Consider the following 27,129-nt stretch of genomic DNA (forward strand, 5'->3'; position numbering starts at 1 on the left):
GCAAGGCAAGGCATCTAAAGGCACGAAAAGGCACCTAAAGGCAAGGAAAAGCAAGGAAAGAAAAGGCTAGGCAAGGCAAGGCATCTAAATGCATGTGAAGGCATCTACAGGCAAGGCAAGAAAACAAAAGTGAAGACATTTAAAGGCATCTAAAGGCAATTCAAGGCATCCAAAAAAATGTAAAATCAACTAAAGGCAAGGCAAGGCATCTAAAAACATGTAAGGGCATCTAAAGGCAAGGGAAGGCATCTAGAGACATGTAAAAGCATCTAAAGGCAGGGCAAGTCAAAGCAAGACAAGGCAAGGCAAGGCATCCAAAGGCATGTAAAGGCATCTGAAGGTGGCAAGGCAAATCAAGGCACGCAAAGGCATTTAAAGGCGATTAAAGGCATCTAAAGGTAAGAGAAGGCAACACATGTATAGGCATGTAAAGGCACATAACTGAAGGCAAGGCAAGGCTTCTAAAGGCATCAAAAGTTGAGGACTCAAGATGGCGCTGTGAGAACAATCCAGGATTGAAGCTCACGGTCAATGAGAAACCGAGATCAGAGAAAAAAGCACAAAAAGGAATGAACAAAGTCTCCAAGAAATGTGGGACAAAGTGAAGAGACCTAACGTACGTTTGATAGGCATACCAGAAGGGGACGAAGAGAATGAATCCAAGCTGGAAAATACTCTTCAGGACATTATCCAGGAAAATTTCCCCCACCTAGCAAGACAGGCCAACACTCAATTGCAGGAAATACAGAGAACAGCACGAAGATATTCCGCAAAAAGAGCAACCCCAAGGCACATAATAATCAGATTCAACAAGGTTGAAATAAAAGAGAAAATACTAAGGGCAGCCAGAAAGAAAGGTCCGGTCACCCACAAAGGGAAGGACATCAGACTCACAGCAGATCTCTCGGCAGAAACACTACAAGCCAGAAGAGAGTGGGGGCCAATATTCAACATTCTTAAAGAAAAGAACTTTCAACCCAGAATTTCATATCCAGCCAAGCTGAGCTTCAGAAGTGAAGGAAAAATAAAATCCTTTGTGAACAAGCAAGTACTCAGAGATTTTGTCACCACCAGGCCTGCTTTAAAAGAGCTCCTGAAAGAGGCACTATGCATAGAAAGGAGCAACCAGTACCAGCCATTCCAAAATCACAGTAATGCTGAAGAACATCAATGTAATGAATAATCTACAACAACTAACAGCAAAACAGTCAGCTAGCATCAAAAGGGAAGTATGAAATTCACTCATAACAATATGAACCCTAACTGTAAATGGACGAAATGCACCAATCAAAACACACAGACTGGCAAATTGAATAAAAATCCAAAACCCATCAGTGTGCTGCATCCAGGAAACCCATCTCACATGCAAGGATACACAAAGGCTCAACATAAAGGGATGGAGGAAGATTTACCAAGCAAATGGAGAGCAAAAAAAAGCAGAAGTTGCAATTCTCCTCTCTGATAAAATAGACTTTAAAGCAACACAGATCAAAAGAGACAAAGAAGGCCATTACATAATGGTAAAAGGATCGATACAACAAAAAGAGCTAACAATCCTAAACATATATGGACCCAATACAGAAGCACACAGATACATAAGGCAAGTTCTTAATGACTTAAAAAGAGACGTAGACTCCCACACAATAATAGTGGGAGACTTTAATACTCCACTGTCAATATTAGACAGATCAACCAGACAGAAAATCAACAAGGATATCCAGTGCTTGAACTCAGACCTGGAGCAAGCAAACCTGATAGACATTTACAGAACTCTCCACCCCAAATCCACAGAATACACATTCTTCTCAGCACCACATCACACCTACTCTAAAATTGACCACATAATTGAAAGTAAAGCACTGCTCAGCAAATGCAAAACAACTGAAATCATAACAAACAGCCTCTCAGACCATAGTGCAATCAAGTTAGAACTCAGAATTCTAGAACCAACCCAGAACCGCACAGCTTCATGGAAACTGAACAACTGGCTCTTGAATGTTGACTGGGTAAACAATGAAATGAAGGCAGAAATAAAGAAGTTCTTTGAAACCAATGAGAACGAAGACACAACATGCCAGAATCTCTGGGACACATTGAAAGCAGTCTCTAGAGGAAAGTATATAGCAATAAGTGTCCATATGAGGAGAATGGAGAGATCCAAAATTGACACCCTATCGTCAAAATTGAAAGAGCTAGAGGAGCAAGATCGAAAAAACTCAAAACCCAGCAGAAGCCAAGAAATAACTAAGATCAGAGCTGAACTGAAGGAGATTGAGACACGAAAAACCCTTCAAAAAATCATTAAATCCAAGAACTGTTTTTTGAAAAGATCAACAAAATAAACAGACCAATAGCCACATTGATTAAAAATAAAAGAGAGAAGGGGAGGACTCAAGATGGCGCTGTGAGAACAACCCAGGTTTGGAGCTCTCCTTGAATCCGCGGAGAGGTGAGTCAGAGCTGCATTTCCAGACTGATCTTTGTTGCCCACGGAATGGGGAAACTCCCAATGATAAAGGAGATGCGGGACGCCAGGCAGCTGCCTGGTGAAGCTGGCAGCCGGTGTGGTGGCGGCCGGCCACCCCAGTGCTCCCCACAGGGTGCGCTTGTCCGGGTGCCCTGTTGAACTGGCAACCTGAGACTTGAGAGGGCTGGACTTGAGACTGAACGAGATTTGGACAGGGTGTCAGCCCAGGAAATTGCAGGCACAGAGCGTTCGGGGTAGCCCAGTGGAACGAACAAAACTGCAATTTCAAACAAAGCCGGGCAGGTGGTCCAAGACGCTCTGTGAAGGAGGGGAGTCCACCATTACTGAGGCAACCCACCCCAAGTGAGATACACGCCAACTGCCGACACAGCCAGCCATTGCTGAGGCAACCCGTCCCTACTGAGATAAACGGCCACTGCTGACGCAGCCTGCCGTTGCCGAGGCAACCTGCTACAACAGAGAGACTCCGCCACAGGGCGTGGCGGAGACCACAGAAGAACAGCAGAGCCTGCAGCACCAGGGAGAACCACACAACAGCAGGGCGGAGCCTCGACAGGAAAACACTGGCTAGTCTGCCTCCTAGCTGGGCAGAACACCTCAGCGGACATCCAAAAATAAAGCCCGAACCCCTCTACACAGAGCATTTGAGAAAAAAAGGGTTTTTTTAATGAGCTCTGTTGCAGCAGAATCAAACATAGCAGCCTAACAGCCCTGAATGAACAACAGAGCTCACAGCTCAGCAATTGAACTCCTATAAAGTACAGACTGTCTCCTCAAAAAGCTCCCTGACCCCTCTATATCCAAAAGACTGACATTTGGCAGGCATCATCCTAAGACAAAGATAGCAGAAAAAGAAACTGGTAGCATCCCTCACTGTGCAACAGCTGCTAGAGGTGCACCCCAGAGAAGCAGGGCCTAGAGTGGACTTCAGCAGTCGTACAGTGAAGGGGCTAGACAGGTAGAAGGAAAACCAAGTAACAGAAATACTTCATCATCAACAATCTGGGTGTCCACTCAGAGACCTAATCGAAAAGTCAGCAACTACGCAGATGACAAGCAGATAAATCCACAAAGATGGGAAGAAACCAGCGAAAAAAGGAGGAAAACACCTGAAACCAGAACACCTCACCTCCTAGAAAGGACCAAAACTCCTCACCAGCAAGGGAACAAAGCTGGACGGAGAATGACTGTGACAAAAAGACGGAATTACACTTCAGAATGTGGATAATAAGAATCTTTTGTGAGCAAAAAGAACATGTATTAAATCAATGCAAAAAAAACTAAGGAACTTGAAAAAAGATATGGGGAAATGATAACAAGAATGGAAAACTTAGAGAGGAATATGAATGAATTAAAGGAGCTGAAACACAAAATAGGAGAACTTCGTGAAGCATGCACAAGTTTCAATAGCTGAATTGACCAGGCAGAAGAAAGAATATCTGAAGTCGAAGACCAACTGAATGAAATAAAACGAGAAACCAAGATTAGAGAAAAAGCACAAAAAGGAATGAACAAAGTCTCCAAGAAATGTGGGACTATGTGAAAAGACCTAACATACGTTTGATAGGTGTACCAGAAGGAGACGAAGAGAATGAATCCAAGCTGGAAAATACTCTTCAGGACATCATCAAGGAAAATTTCCCCGACCTAGCAAGACAGGCCAAAACTCAAATGCAGGAAATACAGAGAACACCACAAAGATATTCCGCAAGAAGAGCAACCCCAAGGCACATAATCGTCAGATTCAACAAGGTTGAAATAAAGGAGAATATACTAAGGGCAGCCAGAGAGAAAGGTTGGGTCACCCGCAAAGGGAAGCCCATCAGACTCACAGCAGATCTCTTGGCAGAAACACTACAAGCCAGAAGAGAGTGGGGGCCAATATTCAACATTCTTAAAGAAAAGAACTTTCAACCCAGAATTTCATATCCAGCCAAACTGAGATTCAGATGTGAAGGAAAAATAAAATCCTTTGCGAACAAGCAAGTACACAGAGATTTTGTCATCACCAGGCCTGCTTCACAAGGGCTCCTGAAAGAGGCACTACACATAGAAAGGAACAACCAGTACCAGCCATTCCAAAATCACACTAAATGTTAAAGAGCATCAACATAATGAAGAATCTACAACAACTAACAGGCAAAACAGCCAGTTAGCATCAAAATGGCAGTATCAAATTCACACATAACAATATTAACCCTAAACGTAAATGGACTAAATGCACGAATGAAAAGACACAGACTGGCAAATTGGATAAAAATCCAAAACCCATCAGTGTGCTGTATCCAGGAAACCCATCTCACATGCAAGGATACACAAAGGCTCAAAATAAAGGGATGGAGGAAGATTTACCAAGCAAATGGTGAGCAAAAAAAAAGCAGGAGTTGCAATTCTCATCTCTGATAAAATAGACTTTAAAGCAACAAAGATCAAAAGAGACAAAGAAGGCCATTACATAATGGTAAAAGGATCGATAAAACAAGAAGAGTTAACGATCCTGAACATATATGGACCCAATGCAGGAGCACCCAGATACATAAGGCAAGTTCTTAATGACTTACAAAGAGACTTAGCCTCCCACACAATAATAGTGGGAGACTTTAATACTCCACTGTCAATATTAGACAGATCAACCAGACAGAAAATCAACAAGGATATCCAGGGCTTGAACTCAGACCTGGAGCAAGTAAACCTGATACACATTTACAGAACTCTCCACCCCAAATCCACAGAACACACATTCTTCTCAGCACCACATCACATCTACTCTAAAATTGACCACATAATTGGAAGTAAAGCACTGCTCAACAAATGCAAAACAACTGAAATCATAACAAACAGCCTCTCAGACCATAGTTCAATCAAGGTAGAACTCAGAATACAGAAACCAACCCAGAACCGCACAGCTTCATGGAAACTGAACAACTGGCTCTTGAATGTTGACTAGGTAAACAGTGAAATGAAGACAGAAATAAAGAAGTTCTTTGAAACCAATGAGAACGAAGACAGAACATGCCAGAACCTCTGGGACACATTGAAAGCAGTCTCTAGAGGAAAGTATATAGCAATAAGTGCCCATATGAGGAGAATGGAGAGATCCAAAATTGACACCCTATTGTCAAAATTGAAGGAGCTAGAGGAGCAAGATCAACAAAACTCAAAACCCAGCAGAACACAAGAAATAACTAAGATCAGAGCTTAACTGAAGGAAGGGTTTTTGAGACACAAAAAACCCTTCAAAAAATCAATAAATCCAAGAGCTGGCTTTTTGAAAAGATCAACAAAATAGACAGACCACTAGCCAGATTGATTAAAAATAAAAGAGAGAACAACCAAATAGATGCAATAAAAAATGATAAAGGGGAAATCACCACAGATTCCACAGAAATTCAAACCATCATCAGAGAATATTACAAACAACTCTATGCGCATAAACTAGTAAACCTGGAAGAAATGGGTAATTTCCTGGACCCCTGTGTCCTCCCAAGCCTAAACCAGGAGGAAGCTGAAACTATGAATAGACCAATAACAAGGTCAGAAGTCGAGGCAGCCATTAAGAGCCTACCACACAAAGAAAGCCCAGGTCCAGACGGGTTCACAGCCGAATTCTACCAGACACACAAAGAGGAGCTGGTACCATTCCTTCTAAAACTATTTCAAACAATCCAAAGCGAGGGAATCCTTCCCAAATCATTTTATGAGACCAATATCATTCTGATACCAAAACCTGGCAGAGACCCAGCAAGAAAAGAAAACTTCTGGCCAATATCCATGATGAACATAGATGCAAAAATCTTCAATAAAATATCGGCAAGCCGAATGCAACATCAAATTTAAAAACTTATTCATCATGATCACGTAGGATTCATCCCGGGGAGGCAAAGCTGGTTCAACATACGCAAGTCTATCAACGTAATTCACCACATAAACAGAACCAAAAACAAAAACCACATGATTATCTCAATCGACACAGAGAAGGCATTTGACAAAATTCAACAGCCCTTTATGCTAAAATCCCTCAATAAACTCGGTATCGATGGAACGTATCTCAAAGTAATAAAAGCTATTTTTGACAAACCAATAGCCAATATCATACTGAATGGGCAAAAACTGGAAGCATTCCCTTTGAAATCTGGCACTAGACAAGGATGCCCTCTTTCACCACTCCTATTCAATATAGTTCTGGAAATTCTAGCCAGAGCAATCAGGCAACAGAAAGAAATAAAGGGTATTCAAATAGGAAAGGAGGAAGCCAAATTGTTTCTATTTGCAGACGACATGATAGTATACCTAGAAGACCCCATCGCCTCAGCCCAAAAACTCCTGAAACTGATAAGCAACTTCAGTGAAATCTCAGGATGTAAAATCAATGTGCAAAAATCACAAGCACTCCTATACACCAAAACAGTCTTAAAGAAAGCCAAATCAAGAATGAACTGCCATTCACAATTGCTACAAAAAGAATAAAATACCTTGGAATAAAACTCACAAGGAACGCAAGGGACGTCTTCAAGGAAAACTACAAACCACTGCTCATCGAAATCAGAGAGGACACAAACAGATGGAGAAACATTCCATGTTCATGGTTACGAAAAATTAATATCGTGAAAATGGCTATACTGCCCAAAGTAATTTACAGAATAAACGGTATCCCCATCAAGCTACCATTGACTTTCTTCACAGAACTGGAAAAAACCACCATGAACTTCATATGGAACCAAAAGAGAGCCCGCATAGCCAAGTCAATTGTAAGCAAAAAGAACACAGCAGGGGGCATCACACTACTGGATTTCAAACTATACTACAAGGCTACAGTAATCAAAACAGCATGATACTGGTACCAAAACAGAGATATAGACCAATGGAACGAAACAGAGGCATCGGAGGCAACACAGCATATCTACAACCATACAATCTTTGATAAACCTGACAAAAACAAGCAATGGGGAAATGATTCCCTATTTAGCAAATGGTTTTGGGAAAACTGGCTAGCCATGTGCAGAAAGCAGAAACTGGACCCTTTCCTGACACCTTACACTAAAATTAACTCCAGATGGATTAAAGACTTAAACATAAACCTGGCACGATAAAAACCCTAGAAGGAAATCTAGGCAAAACCATCCAGGACATAGGAGTAGGCAAGGACTTCATGAACAAAACACCAAAAGCATTGGCAACAAAACCAAAATAGACAAATGGGACCTAATGAAACTCCATAGCTTCTGCACAGCAAAAGAAACAGTCACTAGAGTGAATCGCCAACCAACAGAATGGGAAAAAATTTTTGCAGTTTACCCATCAGACAAAGCGCTGATATCCAGAATTTACAAGGAACTCAAACAGATTTACAGGAAAAAAGCAAACAAGCCCATTCAAAAAGGGCAAGGGATATGAACAGACACTTTATGAAAGAAGACATATATGAGGCCAACAATCATATGAAAAAATGCTCATTGTCACTGGTCATCAGAGAGATGCAAATCAAAACCACATTGAGATACCATCTCATGCCAGTTAGAATGGCGATTATTAAAAAATCTGGAGACAACAGATGCTTGAGAGGATGCGGAGAAAAAGGAACACTTTTACACTGTTGGTGGGAGTGTAAAATAGTTCAACCATTGTGGAAGACAGTGTGGCGATTCCTCAAGGCCTTAGAAATAGAAATTCCATTTGACCCAGCAATCCCATTGCTGGATATATATACAAAGGAGTATAAATTGTTCTACTATAAGGACACATGCACACGAATGTTCATTGCAGCACTGTTTACAATAGCAAAGACCTGGAATCAACCCAAATGCCCATTGATGACAGACTGGATTGGGAAAATGTGGCACATATACACCATGGAATATTATGCAGCAATCAGAAATGATGAGTTTTTGTTGTTTGTAGGGACATGAATGAATCTGGAGAACATCATTCACAGCAACCTGACACAAGAACAGAAAATGAAACACCGCATATTCTCACTCAGGCGGGTGATGAAAAATGAGAACACATGGACACAAGGAGGGGAGTACTAAACCCTGGGGTTTATTGGGGGGAATATGGGAGGGCCAGTGGGAGGGGGAGGTGGGGAGGGATAGCCTGGGGAGAAATGCCAAATGTGGGTGAAGGGGAGAAAGGAAGCAAAACACACTGCCATGTGTGTACCTATGCAACTGTCTTGCCTGTTCTGCGTATGTACCCCAAAACCTAAAATGCAATAAAATATTAAAAAAAAAACGTCAAGGCAAGGCAAAACAATGCATCCAAAAGTATGTTAAAGCATCTAAATGCAAGGCAAAGCAAGGCAAGGCAAGGCAAGGCATCTAAAGTCAAGTAAAGGCAAGGCAAGCCAAGGCAAAGCAAGGCACAGCATTCAAAGGCATGGGAAAGCATCTAAAGGCAAGGCAAGTCATGGCCTCTAAAGGCATCTAAAGACATCTAAAGGTAAGGCAAGGCATCTACAGTCATGTAAAGGCATCTAAAGGTAAGGCAAGGAATCTAAAAGCATATAAATGCATCTAAAGGCAAGGCATGGCTAGGCATCTAAAGGTGTAAAAAGGCATCTAAAGGCAAGGTAAGGTAAGGCAAGGCAAGGTATGTAAAGGCATTTAAAGGCATGGGAAGGCAAGGCAAGTCACAGCAAGGTAAGGCATCTGAATGCATGGAAATGAATCTAAAGGCAAGGCAGGGCAAGGCAAGGCAATGCATCCAAAAACATGTAAAGGCATCTAAAGACAGGACAAGCAAGACAAGGCAAGGCAAGACGTCTAAAGGGATGTAAAGGCAAATAAAGGTAAGGCAAGTCAAGGCAAGGAAATGCAAGTCATCTAAAGGCATGTAAAGGCATCTAAAGTCAAGGCAAGTTAAGGCAAGGCAACGCATATAATGGCACATAAAGGCATCTAAAGTCAAAGCAAGGCAAGTTAAGGCATCTAGAGGCATGTTAAGGCATAGTAAAGGCATCTAAAGGCAACGCAAGGCAAGGCAAGGCTAGGTAATGCAAGGCCTGTGAAGGCATATAAAGGTATCTAAAGGCAAGGCAAGACAAGGCAAGGCATCTAAAAGCATGTAAATTTATCTAAGGGCAAGGGAAATGAAGAAAAGGCATCTGAAGGTATGTGAATGCATCCGAAGGCAAAGAAAAAATGCAAGGCAAGGCATCTAAAGATATTTAAAAGCATCTAATGGCAAGGCAAGGCATGGGTGGGCATGTAAAGGCATCTGAATCAAGGCAAGGCAAGGCACAGCAAGGCAAGGCATCTAAAGGCATGTAAAGGCATCTAAAGTAAAGACAAGGCAAGGCAAGGTAAGGCATCTAGAGGCATGCAAAGGTATCAAAAGACAAGGCAAATCAAGGCAAAGCAAGGCAAGGCATTTAAAGGCATGAAAAGGCATCTAAATGCAAGGCAAGGCAAAGCCTCTAAAGGAATGAAAAGACATCTAAAGGCAAGGCAAGACAAGTTATCTAAATACATGTAAAGGCATCTAAAGGTAAGGCAATAAATCTAAAAGAATATAAATGCATCTAAAGGCAAGGCAAGGTATCTAAAGGCATAAAAATGCATCTAAAGGCAGGGCAAGGCAAGTCGCAGCAAAGCAAGGCAAGGCATATAAACGCATGTAAAAGAATCTAAAGACAAGGCAAGGACAGGCAAAGCAATGCATCCAAAAACATGTAAAGACATCTAAAGGCAGGGCAAGTCAAAGCAAGACAAGGCATGGCAAGAAATCTAAAGGCATGTAAAGGCAAATAAAGGTAAGGCAAGTCAAGGCAAATCAAGGCATCCAAAGGAATGCAAAGCCATCTAAAGGCCAGTCAAGGCAAGGCAAGTCACAGCAAGGCAAGGAAATGCAAGGTATCTAAATACATGTAAAGGGATCTACAGGAAAGACAGGGAAAGGCAAGGAAATGCATCTAAAAGCATGTAAAGGCATCTAAAGGCAAGGTAAGGCAAGGAAAAACATCTAAAAATATTTAAAGGCATCTAAAGGCAAGGCAAGGCAAGACTAGGCATGGCAAGGCAAAACATCTAAAGGCCTGTAAAGACATCTAGAGGCAGGACAAGTCAAAACAAGACAAGTCAAGACAAGGCATCTAAAGGCATGTAAAGGCATCTAAAGGTAAGGCAAATAATCTAAAAGCATATAAAAGCATCTAAAGGCAAGGGAAGGCAAGGAATCTAAAGCAAGGCAAGGCAAGGCACATCACAACAAGGCAAGGCATATAAACGCATGTAAAGAAATCTAAAGGCAAGGCAGGGAAAAGCAAGGCAATGCATCCAAAAACATAAAGGCATCTAAAGGCAGGGCAAGTCAAAGCAAGACAAGGCATGGCAAGACATCTAAAGGCATGTAAAGGCAATTAAAGGTAAGGCAAGTCAAGGCAAGTCAAGGCATCCAAAAAAATGCAAAGCCATCTAAAAGCAAGTCAAGGTAATGCAAGTCACAACAAGGCAAGGGGGGCAAGGCATCTAAAGACATGTAAAGGGATCTACAGGAAAGGCAGGGCAAGGCAAGGAAATGCATCTAAAAGTTTGTAAAGGCATCTAAATGCAAGGTAAGGCAAGGCAAAACATCTAAAAATTTTTTAAGGCATCTAAAGGCAAGGCAAGGCAAGACTAGCCAAGGCAAGACAAGGCATCTAAAGGCCTGTAAAGGAATCTAAAGGCAGGACAAGTCAAAACAAGACAAAGCAAGATAAGGCATCTAAAAGCATGTAAAGACATCTAAAGGTAAGGCAAGGAATCTAAAAGCACATCTAAAGGCAAAGCAAGGCAAGGTAAGGCATCTAAAGGCATGAAAAGGCATCTGAAGATAAGCAAGGCAAGGAGAGGCAACGCAAGGCAAGGCAAGGCAAGACAAGGCATGTAAAGGCATCTAAAGGCAAGGCAAGTCACAGCAAGGCAAGGCAAGGCAAGTCATATAAACGCATGTAAAGGAATCTAAAGGCAAGGGAGGACAAGGCAAGGCAGCGCATCCAAAAACATGTAAAAGGCATATAAAGGCAAAGCAAGTCAATGCAAGGCAAGGCAAGGCAAGACATCTAAAGGCACGTAAAGGCAACTAAAAGTAAGGCAAGTCAAGGCAAGACAAGGCAAGGCAAGGCATCCAAAGGAATGCAAAGCCATCTAAATGCAAGTCAAGGCAAGGCAAGTCACAACAAGACAAGGCAAGGCAAGTCATATAAAGGCATGTAAAGGTATTTAAAAGCAAGGCAAGGCATCTAAAGGCATGTAAGGCATCTAAAGGCAACGCAAGTGAAGACAAGGCAAGGTAAGGCAAATAAAGGCATGGAAAGGTATCTAAAGGCAAGGCAAGGAATCTAAAAGTATGTAAAAGCATCTAAAGGCAAGGCATGTAAAGGCATCTAAAGGCAAAGCAAGGCAAGGCACCTAAAGGCATGTAAAGGCATTTAAAGACAAGGCAAGGCAAGGCATATAAAGCATGTAAAGGTATCTAAAGGCAACAGAAGGGAAGGCAAAGCAAGGTAAAAAATCCAAAAGCATGTAAAGGCAAGGCAAGACATCTAAAGGCATGTTAACGCATCTAAAGGCAAGGCAAGGCAAAAAATATAAAAATGTGTAAAGGCATCTAAAGGCAACGCAAGGTAAGAGAAGGCAAGGCAAGGAATCTAAAACTATGTAAATGCATCTGAAGGCAAGGCAAGGCATCTAAAGGTAAGGCAAGGCAAGGCAAGGCAAGAAATAACACCTAAAGGCATGAAATGGCATTTAAGGGCAAGTCAAGGCAAAGCAAGGCATCTAAAGACCCGCAAATGTATCTAAAGGCCCGTAAAGATATCTAAAGGCAAGACAAGTTGAGGCAAGGCATCTATGGGCATGCAAAGGCATCTAAATACAAGGCAAGGCAAAGCAAGTCATCTAAAGGTGCATAAAGACATCTATAGGCTAGAAAAGGCAAGGCAAGGCACCTAAAGGTATGTAAAGGTATCTAAAGGCAAGGCAAGGCAAACCATCTACAGGCATGTAAAGGCATCTAAAGACAAGGCAAGGCAAGGTAAGGCATCTAAAGGTACCTAAAGGCATTTAAAGGAAGGGCAAGGCAGGGCAAGGCAAAGCAAGACAATGCAAGGCATGTAAACAAATCTAAAGACAAGGCAATGCATGTTAAGTCAAGGCAAGGCATCTAAAGGCATGTAAAGGCATCTAATGGCGAGGCAAGGCAAGAAAAAGCATGGCAGGCAAGGCAAGGCATCTAAAGACATGTAAAGGCATCTAAAGGCAAGGAAAAGCAAGGAAAGAATAGGCTAAGCTAGGCAAGGCATCTAAATGCATGTTAAGGCATCTACAGGCAAGGCAAGGTTAGAAAACAGAATGCAAGACATCTAATGGAATTTAAGGACATCTAAAGGCAAGGCAAGGAATCTATAAAAGATGTAAAGGCATCTAAAGGCAATGCAAGGCAAGTCAAGGCATTTGAAAACATTTAAAGGTATCTAAAGGCAAGGCAAGGCATCTAGAGGCATGTAAAAGCATCTAAAGGCAGGGAAAGTCAAAGCAAGACAAGGCAAGGCAAGGCATCCAAAGGCATGTAAAGGCATCTGAAGGCAAAGCAAAAAAAGGCAAGGCAACACAAGGTAAGGCATTTAAAGGCATCTAAAAGCAAGGGAAGGCAAGGCATGCATAAGCATGTAAAGGCATATGAATCAAGGCAAAGCAAGGCACGGAAAGGCAAGGCAAGGCTTCTAAAGGCATCAAAAGGCAAGGCAAGGCAAAACAATGCATCTAAAGGCATGAAAAAGCATCTAAATGCAAGGCAAGGCAAGGCATCTAAAGGCATGTAAAGGCATCTAAAGGCAAGGCAAGCAAGTCAGGGCTAGGCAAGGCAAAGCAAAGCAAGGCATGTAAACCCATCTAAAGTAAAGGCAAGGCAAGGCAACGTAAGGCATCTAGAGGCATGTAAAGGCATCTAAAGGCAAGGCAAGCAAGGCAAGATTAGGGAAGGCAAGACAAGGTATCTAAAGGCATTGAAAGACATCTAAATGCAAGGCAAGGCAAGGCATCTAAAGGCATGTATAGGAACCTAATGGGAACTCAATGCAAGGCATAGCAAGACATCTAAAGGCATGTAAATGCATCTAAGTAAAGGCAAGGCAAGGCAAAGTAAGGCATCTACAGGCATGTAAAGGCATCTGAAGGCAAGGCAAGCTAGGCAAGGCAAGGCAAGGCATATAAAGGCATGTAAAGAAACCTAAAGGTAACTCAATGCAAGGTATAGCAAGTCATCTAAAGGCATGTAAAGGCATCTACAGGTAAGGAAAAGCAAGGCATATTAAGGCATGTAAAGGCATCCAAAGGCAAGGAAAGGCAAGACATCTAAGGGCATGTAAAGGCATCTAAAGGCAAGGCATGTCAAGACAAGGCAAGGCAAGGCATATAAATGCATGTAAATGTATCTAAAGGCAATGCAAGGCAAGGCAAGGCAAGATATTTAAAAGCAGGTAAAGGCACCTAAAGGCAAGGCAAGGAAATGCAAAAAATCTGAAGGTATGTAATGTCATCTAAATGCAAGGCAAGTCAAGACAACACAAGGCAAGTCATATAAAGGCATGCAAAGGCATTTAAAGGCAAGGCAAGGCAAGGCATATAAAGGAATGTAAAGGTATCTAAAGGCAATGCAAGGCAAGGCAAGGCAAGGCAAGGAATCTAAAATTATGTAAAGGCATCTAATGGCAAGGCAAGGCAAGGAAAGGCATCTAAAGGCATGTAAAGGCATCTAGAAACAAAGCAAGGCAAGGCAAGGCATCTAAAGGTGTGTAAAGGCATTGAAAGGCTAGAAAAGGCAAGGCATCTAAAGTCATGTAAAGGCAACTGAAGGTAAGGCAAGGCAGAGAAACTCATCTAAAGGCATGTAAAGGCAAGGCAAGGCAATGTAAGGCATCTAGAGGCATCTAAAAGCAAGCCAAGGCATGTCAAGGCATTTGACGGCATGTAATACTTCTAAAGGCAAGGAAAGGCAAGGCAAGGAATCTAAAGACATGTAAAGGCATCTAAAGGCAAGGCGAGGCAAGGCATCTAAAGGCATGTAAAAGCATCTGAACGCAAGGTAAGGCAAGGCAAGGCGTCTAAAGGCATGTAAGTTATCTAAAGTCAAGGCAAGACAAGGCAAGGCAAGACAAGGCATCTAAAGGCATGTAAGGCATCTAAAGGCAAGGCAGATCAAGAAAAGGCAATGCCTCTAAAGACATGTAAAGGCATTTAAGAGCAAGGCAAGGCATATAAAGGAATTTAAAGGCATCTAAAGGCAAGTCACAGCAATGAAATGAAAGGCATCTAATGGCATGTAAAGGCATCTAAAAGCAAAGCAAGGGAAAATAAGGCAAGGTATCTAAAGGTGTGCAAAGGCATCTAAAGGCAAGGCAAGGCAAGGCAAGGTATCTGAAGGCATGTAAAGGCATCTGAAGGCAAGGCAAGGCAAACCATCTAAAGGCATGTAAAGGCATCTAAAGACAAGGCAAGACATCTAAAGGTATGCAAAGGCATCTAAAGACAAGGCAAGGCAATGTAAGGCATCTAAAGGCACGTAAAGACATCTAATGAAAGGGCAAGGCAGGGCAAGGCAAAGCAAGGCAAGGTAAGGCAAGGCATGTAAAGAAATCTAAAGACAAGGCAAGGCAAGTTAAGTCAAGTCAATGCAAGGCAAGGCGTCTACAGGCATATAAAGGCATCTAAAAAACATGGCAAGACAAGGCATCTAAAGGCATGAAAAGGCATCTAAAGGCAAGGCAAGGCAAGACATGTAAAGGCATCTAAAGGCAAGGTAGGGCAAGGCAAGTCACAGCAAGGCAAGGCAAAGCATCTAAACACATGTAAAAGAATCTAAAGGCAAGGCAAGGCAAGGCATTCAAAAACATGTGAAGGCAGGGCAAGTCAAAGCAAGAAAAGGCAAAGCAAGACATCTAAAAGCATGTAAAGGCAACTAAAGGTAAAGCAAGTCAAGGCAAGTCACAGCAAGGCAAGGAAATGCCAGGCATCTAAAGACATGTAAAGGGATCTACAGGAAAGGCAGGACAAGGCAAAGAAGTGCATGTAAAAGCATGCAAAGGCATCTTAAGGCAAGGTAAAACATCTAAAAAAATTTAAAGGCATCTAAAGGCAAGGCAAGCCAAGGCAAGACTAGGCAAGGCAAGGCAAGGCATCTAAAGACCTGTAAAGGCATCTAAAGGCAGGACAAGTCAAAACCAGTCAAGGCAAGGCAAGGAATCTAAAAGCATATAAAAGCATCTAAAGGCAAAGCAAGGCAAGGCATGGCATCTAAAGACATGAAAAGACATCTAAAATCAAGGCAAGGCAAGGCATCTAAAGGCAAGGCAAGGCAAGGCATGGCATCTAAAGGCATGTAAAGGCATCTAAAGGTAAGGTAAGGCAAGGAAAGGCATCTAAAGGATGTAAAGGCATAAAAAGGCATCTAAAGGCAAGGCAAGGCTTCTAAAGTCATGTAAAGCATCTAGAGGCAGGGCAAGTCAAATCAAGACAAGGCCAGGCAAGGCATCTAAAGGCAGGTAAAGGAATCTAAAGGCAAGACAAGGCAAGACAAAACTTATAAAGGTATGTAAAGGCATCTAAAGGCAAGGCAAGACAAGGCAAGGCATCTAAAGGCATGTAAAGGTCTAAGGGCATGGAAAGGCAAGAAAAGTCATCTGAAGGCATGTAAAGGCATCTGAAGGCAAAGCAAAAAAGGCAAGACAAGGCATCTAAAGATATTTAAAGGCATCTAAAGGCAAGGCAAGGCATGGCTAGGCATGTAAAGGCATCTGAATCAAGGCAAGGCAAGGCACAGCAAGGCAAGGCAAAGCAAGGCAAGGCATCTAAAGGCATCTTAAGTGAAGGCAAGGCAAGGCAAGGCAAGGTAAGGCTAGTCAAGGCAAGCCATTCTAGAGGAATGTAAAGGCATCTAAAGGCAAGGCAAGGCAAGGCTAGTCAAGGCAAGGCCTGTAAAGGCATGTAAACGTATCTAAAGGCAAGGCAACGCCTGGCATCTACAGGCATGTAAAGGCAGCTAAAGGCAAGGCAAGGTAATATAAGGCATATAGAGGCATCTAAAAGCAAGGCAAGGCAAGTCAATGCATCTTAAGGCATGTAAAGCTTCTAAAGGCAAGGAAGTCAAGGCAAGGAATCTAAAGACATGTAATGGTATCTAAAGGCAAGGCGAGGCAAGGCATCTAAAGGCACCTAAAGGCATGTAAAATCATCTGAACTCAAGGTAAGGCAAGGCAAGTCATCTAAAGGCATGTAAGGCATCTAAAGTCAAGGCACGTCAAGGCAAGGCATCTAAAGGCATGTAAAACCATCTAAAGGCAAGGCAGAGCAAGACAAGGCAATGTCTCTAAAGACATATAAAGGCATCTAAGGGCAAGGCAAGGCATCTAAAGGCAAGTCACAGCAAGGCAAGGAAAGGCATCTAATGGCATGTAAAGTCATCTAAAAGCAAAGCAAGGCAAAACAAGGCAAGGCATTTAAGGCGTGTAAAGACATCTAAAGGCAAGGCAAGGTAAGGCATCTCAAGGCTTGTAAAGGCATCTGAAGGCAAGGCAAGGCAAGGCAAGGCAAACCGTCTAAAGGCATGCAAAGCTATCTAAAAACAAGGCAAGGCAAGGCAAGGCATCTCAAGACTTGTAAAGGCATCTGAAGGCAAGGCAAGGCAAGGCAAGGCATCTAAAGGCATGCAAAGCCATCTAAAAACAAGGCAAGGCAAGGTATGGCAAGGCATCTAAAGGCATGCAAAGGCATCTAAAGACAAGGCAAGGTAAGGCATCTAGAGTCACGTAAAGGCATCTAAAGGAAGGGCAAGGCAGGGCAAGAAAAAGCAAGGCAAGGCAAGACAAGGGATGTAAAGAAATCTAAAGACAAGGCAAGACAAGGCATGTAAAGAAATCTAAAGACAAGGCAAGGCAAGTTAAGTCAAGGTAAGGCAAGGCAAGGCATCTAAAGGCATATAAAGGCATCTAAAAAACCGGCAAGACAAGGCAAAGAAAGGCTTCTAAAGGCATGTAAAGGCATCTAACAGCAAGGTAAGGCAAGGCAAAGCATGGCAGGCAAGGCATCTAAAGGCATATAAGGGCACCTAAAGGCAAGGAAAGGCAAGGAGAGAAAAGGCTAGGCAAGGCAAGGCATCTAAATGCATGTGAAGGCATCTACAGGCAAGGCAAGGCAAGGCATCTGAAAACATATAAAGGCATCTAAAGGCAAGGCAAGGCATCTAGAGGCATGTAAAAGCCTCTAAAGGCAGGGCAAGTCAAAGCCTGCCTTTAGTATCCTGTAGATACGTTTACATGTTTTCAGATGCCTTGCCTTAAATTGAAAACATGGTAAAAAAAAATTGAACCAGTGCAGAAGAATATACAATAGGAAGAAAGCTCCCTCAGCTTTTACACCTCTTCTTCTCTCCAAAAGCAACTTTCCTAATGGTTTTTACCTTGTGTATCTTTCCAAAAAGTTCCAAAAAAGCCTATGCAAACATATACATATTCCACCTGCATGCATTTTTAAAAACAGATGGGACAGAGCTGACAGGCTGTTCCTCACTGTAGCTTTGTTCATGAGCCACCACATCCTGGCAATCCTTCATATATGGCACATTGAGTCTTATTTCATTTTCTGCCAACACCTTAGGGACAGTTTATCATGGCTGTATACTATTCCAGTCTGCAGATATGCCCTTTGTACTTGGCTGGCATGAGAGGGCTAGATTTTGAATATGTTGGGGGAGGACAAGGGGGGACATAAGTAGGTTTTAGATTAAAGGAATAGTTTAGGCAAAGGCTAGGAGGTAGCCCAAGCCAGGGTGTTTTCTTCTGTATTAATCTATCTTGTCTCTAACTTTGTGTGTGTGCTTGAATGCACACAATCTGCTCACAACACATCCCATTTTCATAGAAGCAGAACAGTGTTTACTGGCGTGGATGGGGTCTGGTGTCAGGGGACCCAGGACAGCTTGCCTGGTAGCTTAAATTTTCTGTCTCACCTTTAAAATATTGATCTCATTGGTCACTCACCCATATTTCTATATGTTAGAGTACTGTGTGTGTGTGTGTGTGTGTGTGTGTGTATTTTTTTTGAGACAGGGTCTTAATCTATTGCCAAGGCTGGAGTGTCATGGCTTGATCATAGCTCACTGCAGCCTCCACCTCCCAGGATCAAGCCATCCTCCTGCCTCAGCCTCCTAAATAGCAGGAACTACAGGAGTGCATGACCATGCCTGACTAATTTTTTTATTTTTTTCTTTTTTAGTAGAGAAGGGGTTTCACTATGTTGGCCAGGCTGATCTCAAACTTCTGAGCTCAAGTGATTCACCCAACTCGACTTCTGAAAGTGCTGGGATTATAGGTGTGTCTGCCACAGCACCTGGCTCCTATATCTTATTTTTAAACTTTTAATTAAAAGCTAATACTTCAAAGTACATAAATTCTAAGTGTTCAGCTCCATGCATTCCCACAAAGTAAACACACTATGTAACCAGCATTCAGACCAAGAAACAGAACAGGGCCAGCCCCCAGAGTCCCTGTGTTCCCAGCCAGTCACTGCCCATCGAGTTCCTGACTTCTAACACCAGACATCAGCCTGGCCTGTTTTGAGTTATAAATATAAGTGGAATCCCACTGTGATGCTCTCTTTGATCTGGTGTTTTTTCTCCTTTATTATTTTGTTTGTGGGATGTATTGAAGTTGTTGCATGGATTTAATCATTCTGTGTATAATTTGTAAATTCTCAAAGCTCTATATAAACATATGGATGATAAGAAATCCACACATATGTGTGTGCATGTATTTATACATATGTACCATATATATTATGTATTATATATAATCTCTCTCTCACTCAGGGTAGATGCTTAAGTGAATGTTCTCCAGCACACATACCAAGATTGGCTTATCCTTTTCTTTGGGCTTTCACTTACTTCATGTGCTGTTATAAAGAGAAACACGGTATCTTCTGACCCTCTGGGCCGCCCTCCAAGTCTGGGTCTGCCTGATCGCTGTTTCTCACGTGAGGAAACGCAGGCTCACAGAGGCCTGGCACGCTGTCCCGGGTGCACAGCTCCAGGTGGCGCCAGGACTCGAACGTGGGCCCCAGAGCCACTGACGCTGTTCTCTCCCCACAGGCCGAGGAAGCGGGCACACCCAGCGGCCCCTGGCTGCCCCGAGCAGACCGTTGCCCGCCGCCCCCACAGACGCTACCCCCTGGTGCTTGCCAGGCAGCACGCTGCCAGGCGGACTCCGAGGCGGCACCGGCGCTGCTGCTACAACGGATGCGCCTACACCTGCCTGGAAGCCGTGCCGCCCCCACCAGGTAGGTCCTGGGCCAGAGGGAGGGGGTTGGGCGGGGGGAACCGACCAGTAAACCGAACTGTCTAGCGTAGGGGAGAGCCCGACTCGGCGGAGGGATTAAAAAGGAGCTGGGTTTAAAGCTGGGCCACCTGGGCGGGCCTCTGGCGCATCCACTGCGCACCTGTGAGATGAGAGGGGTGCTCCTTGAGCAGACATAGTGCTGCTGTGCACCTGCTGTGTGTCCCACTGCCCCTGGAAACCTGCATTGCAGGAGACACCCTTCCAGAGAAAATGTCACCTCCTATGAAAATGGGGTGGGGGCAGGGACCCCAGCTGCCTCCAGGGAGTTACAGTCTGCAGACACCCATTCCCAGGAAATTGCCCCCTGATAGGAGGATGGGAGTGCAGTGGGATTTCTCATTTAAAAGATCCAGATTTGAGGCTTTTCTTTAAAATGTTGGACCTTGTTCTCTGGGCTGCCACCAGCTGGAACCTCAGATGCCCCTGAATGAGGTGGTTTCCTCTAGCTTCCTACTCACCCCACCGGCCTGCTGCAATGCTCACGCCTGGCCCTGGGGTAGTTGAGGTGGAGACCGGGTGCTTAGCTATCCACATGGAGTATGCCACAGACAGGAGTGGGTACGTGGCTTCAGATCCACTGGCCACCTGTCATTTCTTGAGTCTCCTCTCCTGTGCAATGGGATGGATCACCTGAAGTCAGGAGTTCGAGACCAGCCTGGGCAACATGGTGAAACCCTGTCTCTACTGAAAATTCAAAAATTAGCTGGGCGTGGTGGCATCTTGCGGGAGAAGCATTGTTCAGGGATTCTTCCTTGGCAGGACAGAGTTTCAGATCCCTTTCAGAGAGAAGGTTTGGGCAGGTAAGTAGGCGACCCCATGGGGGATGGTAAGTGGGGGGTGGGGTGGACAGGTAGTTATTTCCTAGATAGGGCAAATATGCCCCTAAGTGGGTAGGATTTGGGGCAAGGAAGTTTTCTCCACCCTCAGCTCTGCTCAGGGTGATAACAGCTGTTTGGACTGTACCTTCTGCAGGAGGCCTGGTTCCCATGGGCCTTAATTAGGGAGGATGGCTCTGAGAAGGTGGCCCAGCCCCTCCTCCCAAGGCCAAGAAAAAAGTCAGAGATGACAAGAATGACCACACTTTGTTTTCTTTGGGGTGAGGTCACAGCGATGACAAGGGACTCAGCACACTTAATCATGCTCATAAATACGGTCTGATACTGATCATAAAATGGCAACTGTTTGAGTACTGGCTCTTGGAGGACCTGGCCACTGCTCCAGGCCAGGCAGCCTCCTACTCAGCCTTCATAAGAAAAACTGAATGTCTCTCCTCATGGTGGACAAGCGCATAAAGGCAAATCAAAAAAGGTCCCCTTTCCTCAGGAATGTGACCTGGCATAGGGATTCTAGCCTTACTTGCTGCCTAGACCAGGTGCTTTTGAGCAGTGCACAGATGATGCAACTGTACATGGAATTCCTAATAGCCTTCCATACCTCATCTCATTTCATGCTCACACAGCTTGATGGCTGTTATTCGCCCTCTGCCACAGGTGAAGCCCAGAGAAGCTGAATCATTTTCCCAAGGTAACACAGCAGGCAGAGTGGCAGTTTCCCATCCAGTGGTCTGACTGTAGAGAAGTGTTCATTGCCGTGGGCCATGAATGTGGGGATGTGGGGCCCCTGCTCTAGCACCTTTGCCCATGTGTGGGGTCCTTCATTCCCAGGAATATCCTCCCCCAGACACCCACATGGCTCACTTCCTCGCCCCTTCAGCCCTTTTTCCAGAGGCCACTTCACAGGGAAGATTTCCCTCTCTAAATGACAGTCCCTCCTTGGCCATTCCTTACCCTCCACCCCTGTTTACTTTTTCTTCATAGCATAATCTGGAAGACTGTGTTTTTCTTGTTTGTTCAGTGACAGTTCTCTCCCCACTTGAAGGTCAGCCACACAGGGCACAGAGTTTTGTCTGTTAAACATGCACTGCTGTAACCCCAGCATCTAAAATGGTCTCTGGGCACATAAGAAGTCCTCAGTAAATTCTGAATCATTCATTCATTCACTGGCCAGCAAGAAAAGCAATTATATCACTAGTAAGAACAAGAACCATGATATCTAATACCAGACTTCACGATCTTGGCATATTGACATTTGGGGTTGGATGAATCTCCTTGCTGGCCAGGGGAGGGGCACTGTCTTGCATACTGTAGGGTGCTCAGCAGCCTCCCTGGCCCCTCTCCACTGATCCTGCCGGATCAGCCCTACCCCAAGTTGTAACAACAAAATATGTCTCTAAACCTTTCTCAATGCTCTCTGGGGAACAAAATCGCTCTGTATTGAGAACCACTGGTCTAACATAAGAGGACGGGGAACACAACAGGCCCTGTTCCAGGTGCCTTACTGCTTCATTGCCATTTGCATCTGGGTCCCTCCAAAGAAGACCCAGCGACGAGGACTTGAGAACAGGTCATTTATCTGGGAGGTGATCCCAGGTAGTTCTAGCAAGGGTATGAAGAGCTGACACCCCGGGACCACCAGGCATTTAAGGGTCTTTGTCTAGAGTGACGGGAAGTCTGGACCAAGTTTCACGATTCCAAACATTTGTCTAGTTCTCTGCTGCTCAGAAGCGTTTGATCAATGCAAAAGAGAATATGAACAGCACGTGTGACTATGTTTCCTATCTGAAAATGTTTCCTAACACATGGTTGGATGTGATGGGAAGGGGGAGGAACTGAAATGTTGGACACAGAGGCTGCAGAGCCATTGTGTCCTCTTTTGGAGGTTACTGACTGCTGGCTCCTTTCTCCGCTGTTGTGGCTTCCACTGTCTTTATAATCAGCAAGTTCTCCTTTACAGAAAAAGCTAACCAGCATTTTTAGTGGTACACATCGATGTACTTTAAAAGACGTGAGATAATTATTTCTCTATTCTCTTTATAAAGATAAATAGTAGTAGTTTTTGTTTTTGTCTTATTTTGGAGTCAAATGAATGCAGAGGTCACAAGCAAATGTGATTCCAGAACTGTTTTTATCTCTAACAGGCTTCAAGTTTTCTGCCTAGGCATGGTGGCTTACACCTGTAATCCCAGCACTTTGGGAGGCCAAAGAGGGAGGATTGTGTGAGGCCAGGAGTTCAGGCCCAGCCTGGGGAACATAGGCAGACCCACCACCTCCATCTCTACAAAAAAATAATATTAGTAATAATAATCATAATCATTCATGTAAAAAGTTTTAAAATTACTTGTTGATACTTAAAAAACAAAAGAATTCTGTTTTTAAAAATACAGACTTATAGTCCAGGCACAGTGGCTCACTCCTGTAATCTTAGCCCTTTGGGAGGCCAAGGAGCAGATCTCTTGGGGCCAGGAGTTCAAAACCAGCCTGGGCAACATGGGGAAACCCCACCTTTACAAAAAATACAAAAGTCAGCCAGTCATGGTGGCACATGCCTGTAATCCCAGCTACTTGGGAGGCTAAGGCAGGAGAATCACTTGAATCCGGAATGCAAGGTTGCCGTGAGCCAAAATCACAACATTGCACTCCATCCTGGGTGACGGAGCAAGACTCTGTCTCAAAATAAATAAATAAGTAAATAAAGAAATAGAATAGAATAAGAACTGACAGTAAGAAAGAAAATCAGTCTGGGAGCATTGGAAATGGCTGGTCAGGGCTAACAGCGGCTAATTCATCCAGGCAGGAGGCACTCTCTGCTTTGTGGTGGCCCTGCCTGATCTACTTTCCTGTTTAATGTCATCTACCTATCCCCTAGAAGCATTTGAGTTTTCAACTCCTGCGTTTGGAAGGCCTTCCTGTAAACTGTATGGGTGACTCTTTCTGCTAAAAATATATTAGCTCTACCTGGGTGATGGGATCACCCATACACCAAACTTCAGTGACAGGGAATTTATCCGGGCAAGAAACCTGCAGAGCAGGCTCTGCTGCTGCATACAAAGACCCATAAATACAAGGACCCAACCTGCGAGGCGTTTGCTTCTCTCTCAGGGATTAGTGCAGAGGTGACGCTGCAGCAGGCAGGTAGCTCTGCTCGCAAAGCCATCTAGCGACCTGGCTTCCTTCCTTCTTGCCACTCTGCAGTCTGAGTGATGGCCTTGTCCACATGGTCAGAATGGCTCCCAGCCTGCAGGAAATGGAATGAGGGAGGGAGGGGAGCAGAGAGCAGGAAGGGCAAGATGGGAAGTTGCATGCTCGCTGCTGCTGACATCCTTGTAGCCAGAACCCTGCCGTATGGCCACATGTAGCTGCAAGGGAGGCAGGGAAGGCTAGTCCCCAGCTTGGTGGCCCTGTGCCTAGCCCACAGTGAAAGGTTCTATCACTTTTTGCTTTTGCAAGGGGTGAAGGTGTGCCAGGAACCATAGTTATTTCTCCCACAGGGAGCCTCTGTGACATGATCTAAAGGGGCACTTCCATCCACCAAGCCTGGGCATTTCTCAGGTACCTGAGGAAGGCCTTGATTTGGCCCTGTGTTTGTGTTAGCCCCAGACTGGCTGGTGCAGCCAAAACCTCGATGGCTTGGTGGAAATGGCTGGTTCCTGGATGGCCCTGAGGAGGTGTTGCAAGGTACCTACTGGGTAAAGCCCAGACCCTACTTTCAAGCCTCAATCCCTGCTTCCCAGCCACTTACAGAAAGCTGGCAGCACCAGGCTGGCTGGCTGTCATGGCAGGCCCTTCAGTCAAACACTCAGCCCTCTTTGATGCTCCCCACCCCAGCATGGAAGAGCTGATATCTGGAGGCTTATCCAGAATCAAAGTTCGGTATAGAATAAGGGCTTTGACTCTTGGCAAGCCTGGGACCTCCTCCTGGATGGAGAATTGAAGGGGAGGGCTTTTGGGGTTAGTTTTCAAATTCCTAGAATTATAGGGAGTTCACTGCTGTCTAATGATGAGGTCTCCCTTTGGGGTGGGGGAGGTGTCAGGAGGCAGAGGGCAGTTTCTGAAAGGAACAGCATGCCAGTCAGGGTCCTGGAGGCCTGAAGAGCTGAGAGCATGTGCCCTTACACACGTGAGGCTGTGCTTCTGACCCCACACCTATCTGTGTGCAACTGTGTCCACCAGAGTGTGCAGGGGTGGGTGAATGTGTGTGTATGTGTGTGGATATGTGTGTACAGTATTTGTGTGTGGGGATGAATGTGTTCATATGCTTGTATATATTTGTGTTTCTAACTTACATGTATAAATATGTGCATACCTGTGCGGCTGTAGGGGTGTGTGTTTCAGGGTGGATAGGTGAACATGTCTATATGGATGTCACTGTGCTCATGAGAGTGGGATCAGGTGACCTTGGACTGCCTGTGTTTGTGTGCGTGTTTGTGCGTGCGGGTGTGAGTGTGTATCACATGGCTCTGAGCGAGACCGAAGGCCTAGCCTGGAACCTGGGGTACAGAGGCAAAACGGCCTTTCTGGGTGGGGTGTGTTCCCTGCATGTGCACCAGGGGTCTGCCTGCTAGACCCCAGTGTGTGTCTCTCCCACAGCAGAGGTGGGCAGTACCAGGGAAGGTTGGGGCGGAACTGCTGCTCTGTCCCTCGGGCTATGAGTGCCACATCCTGAGCCCAGGTGACATGACTGAGGGAATCCCCAACCGTAGGCAGTGCATCAAGCAAAGCCAGCAAGCAGGTGAGTGTGGCACTCCCTGCCCCATTCCCAGCCTCTGCCCTGGTCCCCGTCTCCCTGTAAGCACCTCCCACTCCCATGGGCGACCTGCCCCAGGAAGCAGCCCCAGCAGCCGGGCCTGACAAGAGCTCGTCACATCTTCCCACTGCCCAGCTCCTTCTCTCATGACCTCCACTCTTTCGCTGCCACACCAGCATGCAACAGAAGCTCTTGAGCCAGTGGACTGGCTGCAGACACCAGCTCCGCACCTCCCAGCTGGGTGACACTGGGGTTAATTTCTTCCTATCTCTAAGCCTCAATTTCCTCATGTGTAAAATGGGGCTACTTCATGCTGTTGTGGGGAGTAATTGAAATCATGAATCCAAAGCTGTCGGGGCAGCCCTAGGCAATGGTGGGTGGTCAGTCAACACTGGATGTTTTATATCCATGTATGTATAGATGGACCCCAGCTTTTGATGGCTGACTTATGACTGTTTGACTTTACGCTGGTGCAGAAGCGACATGCATTCAGTAAAACCATACTTCAGGTTCCCATCCAGCCATGCTGCTTTTTACTTTCAGTATGGCAATCAATAATTACACGAGACAGTCAATATTTTATCATGATATAGGCTTTGTGTTAGATGATTTTGCCCAACTCCAGGCTAATGTAAGTGTTCTGAGCACATTTAAGGTAGTCTCAGCTAAGGTATGGTGTTCTGTAGGTTAGCTGTGTTCAGTGCATTTTGACTTAAGCTGGTTTCAGCTTGCAGGGGGCTTATCAGTGCTTGCCTTTATTTTAAGTCAGGAAGCATCTGAGTCTATTTTAAAGGCGTATATGTATGTGAAAACCGCATAGAATTAGAATTGTCTGAGAATCCTTAACTTCCCAGGACTGACTCTTCAGTTTGACTTGATTTGTGTTCATCCTTGGACACAAAGGCAATAAATCGATGAGTGAATGGCATTGTTTTCATTGGCATAATTTTCCTAAGAAAAGGAGGGACAGTGGAGCAGTGATTCCTGGTGGCATCTAAAATCCTCTCCAACCCCACGCAAGACAATAAAGATGAAAGGCTTCAGTGTGCTTTTGACATGCAGTTTGGATGAAACGTGTGGCAAACAGGAATCTGGGCCTTCAGGGTGCTCAGGTTCACCTTATCAAAGTCAAGGTCAATCAGATGAGACCACACCACTTCCACATCTCATTGCCCTCCTAGATAAGGACAGGACCCTCAGACAAGGTTGGTGATAATGACAGTGACCCTGTTTGCCAAAAGTGTACTGGGGGTACAAAACCCCCAGTATAAACCCCCCTTTTTTCTGATTTGAGAATTTATTTACCTGAAGTGTTTCAAGAGAGGCATAGACAAAAAACTTAAAATGTTGAGAATCCTGGAATTCTGAACTTTGAAGAAATTATCTACAAAAGGCTTTGAAACAAAGAGATGGCTTTTTGGTTTGCTCTGCGTTCCACTTGCTATTTGCAGGGCTTTGTTTGGGGTTACAGGCTGGCTTCTCCAGTCAGATAGCCTGAGTTCCCATGGCTACTCGTCCTCTTACTGCTGTGGGCAGGAAATATCATAACCTTCTCAGGCCTCATTTGTTTTATCTGTCAAATGGGTTAATAAGACTTGAGCTGTTTCACAGCACTCTTTGAGGAGTGAGTTAATCCGTGTAGACGGTGTCTGTTGCTTCACAAGCACAGAACACAATCCTCACTGTTTCATCACTG

At 44.5% G+C, this 27,129-nt stretch overlaps 1 pseudogene; it reads left to right on the top strand.

Moving 5' to 3' along the window:
• The first annotated feature begins 589 nt into the window (after nt 1–589).
• LOC100414399 (WAP four-disulfide core domain protein 1-like) lies at nt 590–25,537 on the top strand (annotated as a pseudogene).
• Nucleotides 25,538–27,129: the final 1,592 nt, after the last annotated feature.

This window comes from Callithrix jacchus, chromosome 2, assembly GCF_049354715.1.
Source record: "Callithrix jacchus isolate 240 chromosome 2, calJac240_pri, whole genome shotgun sequence".
Taxonomy (NCBI): domain Eukaryota; kingdom Metazoa; phylum Chordata; class Mammalia; order Primates; family Cebidae; genus Callithrix; species Callithrix jacchus.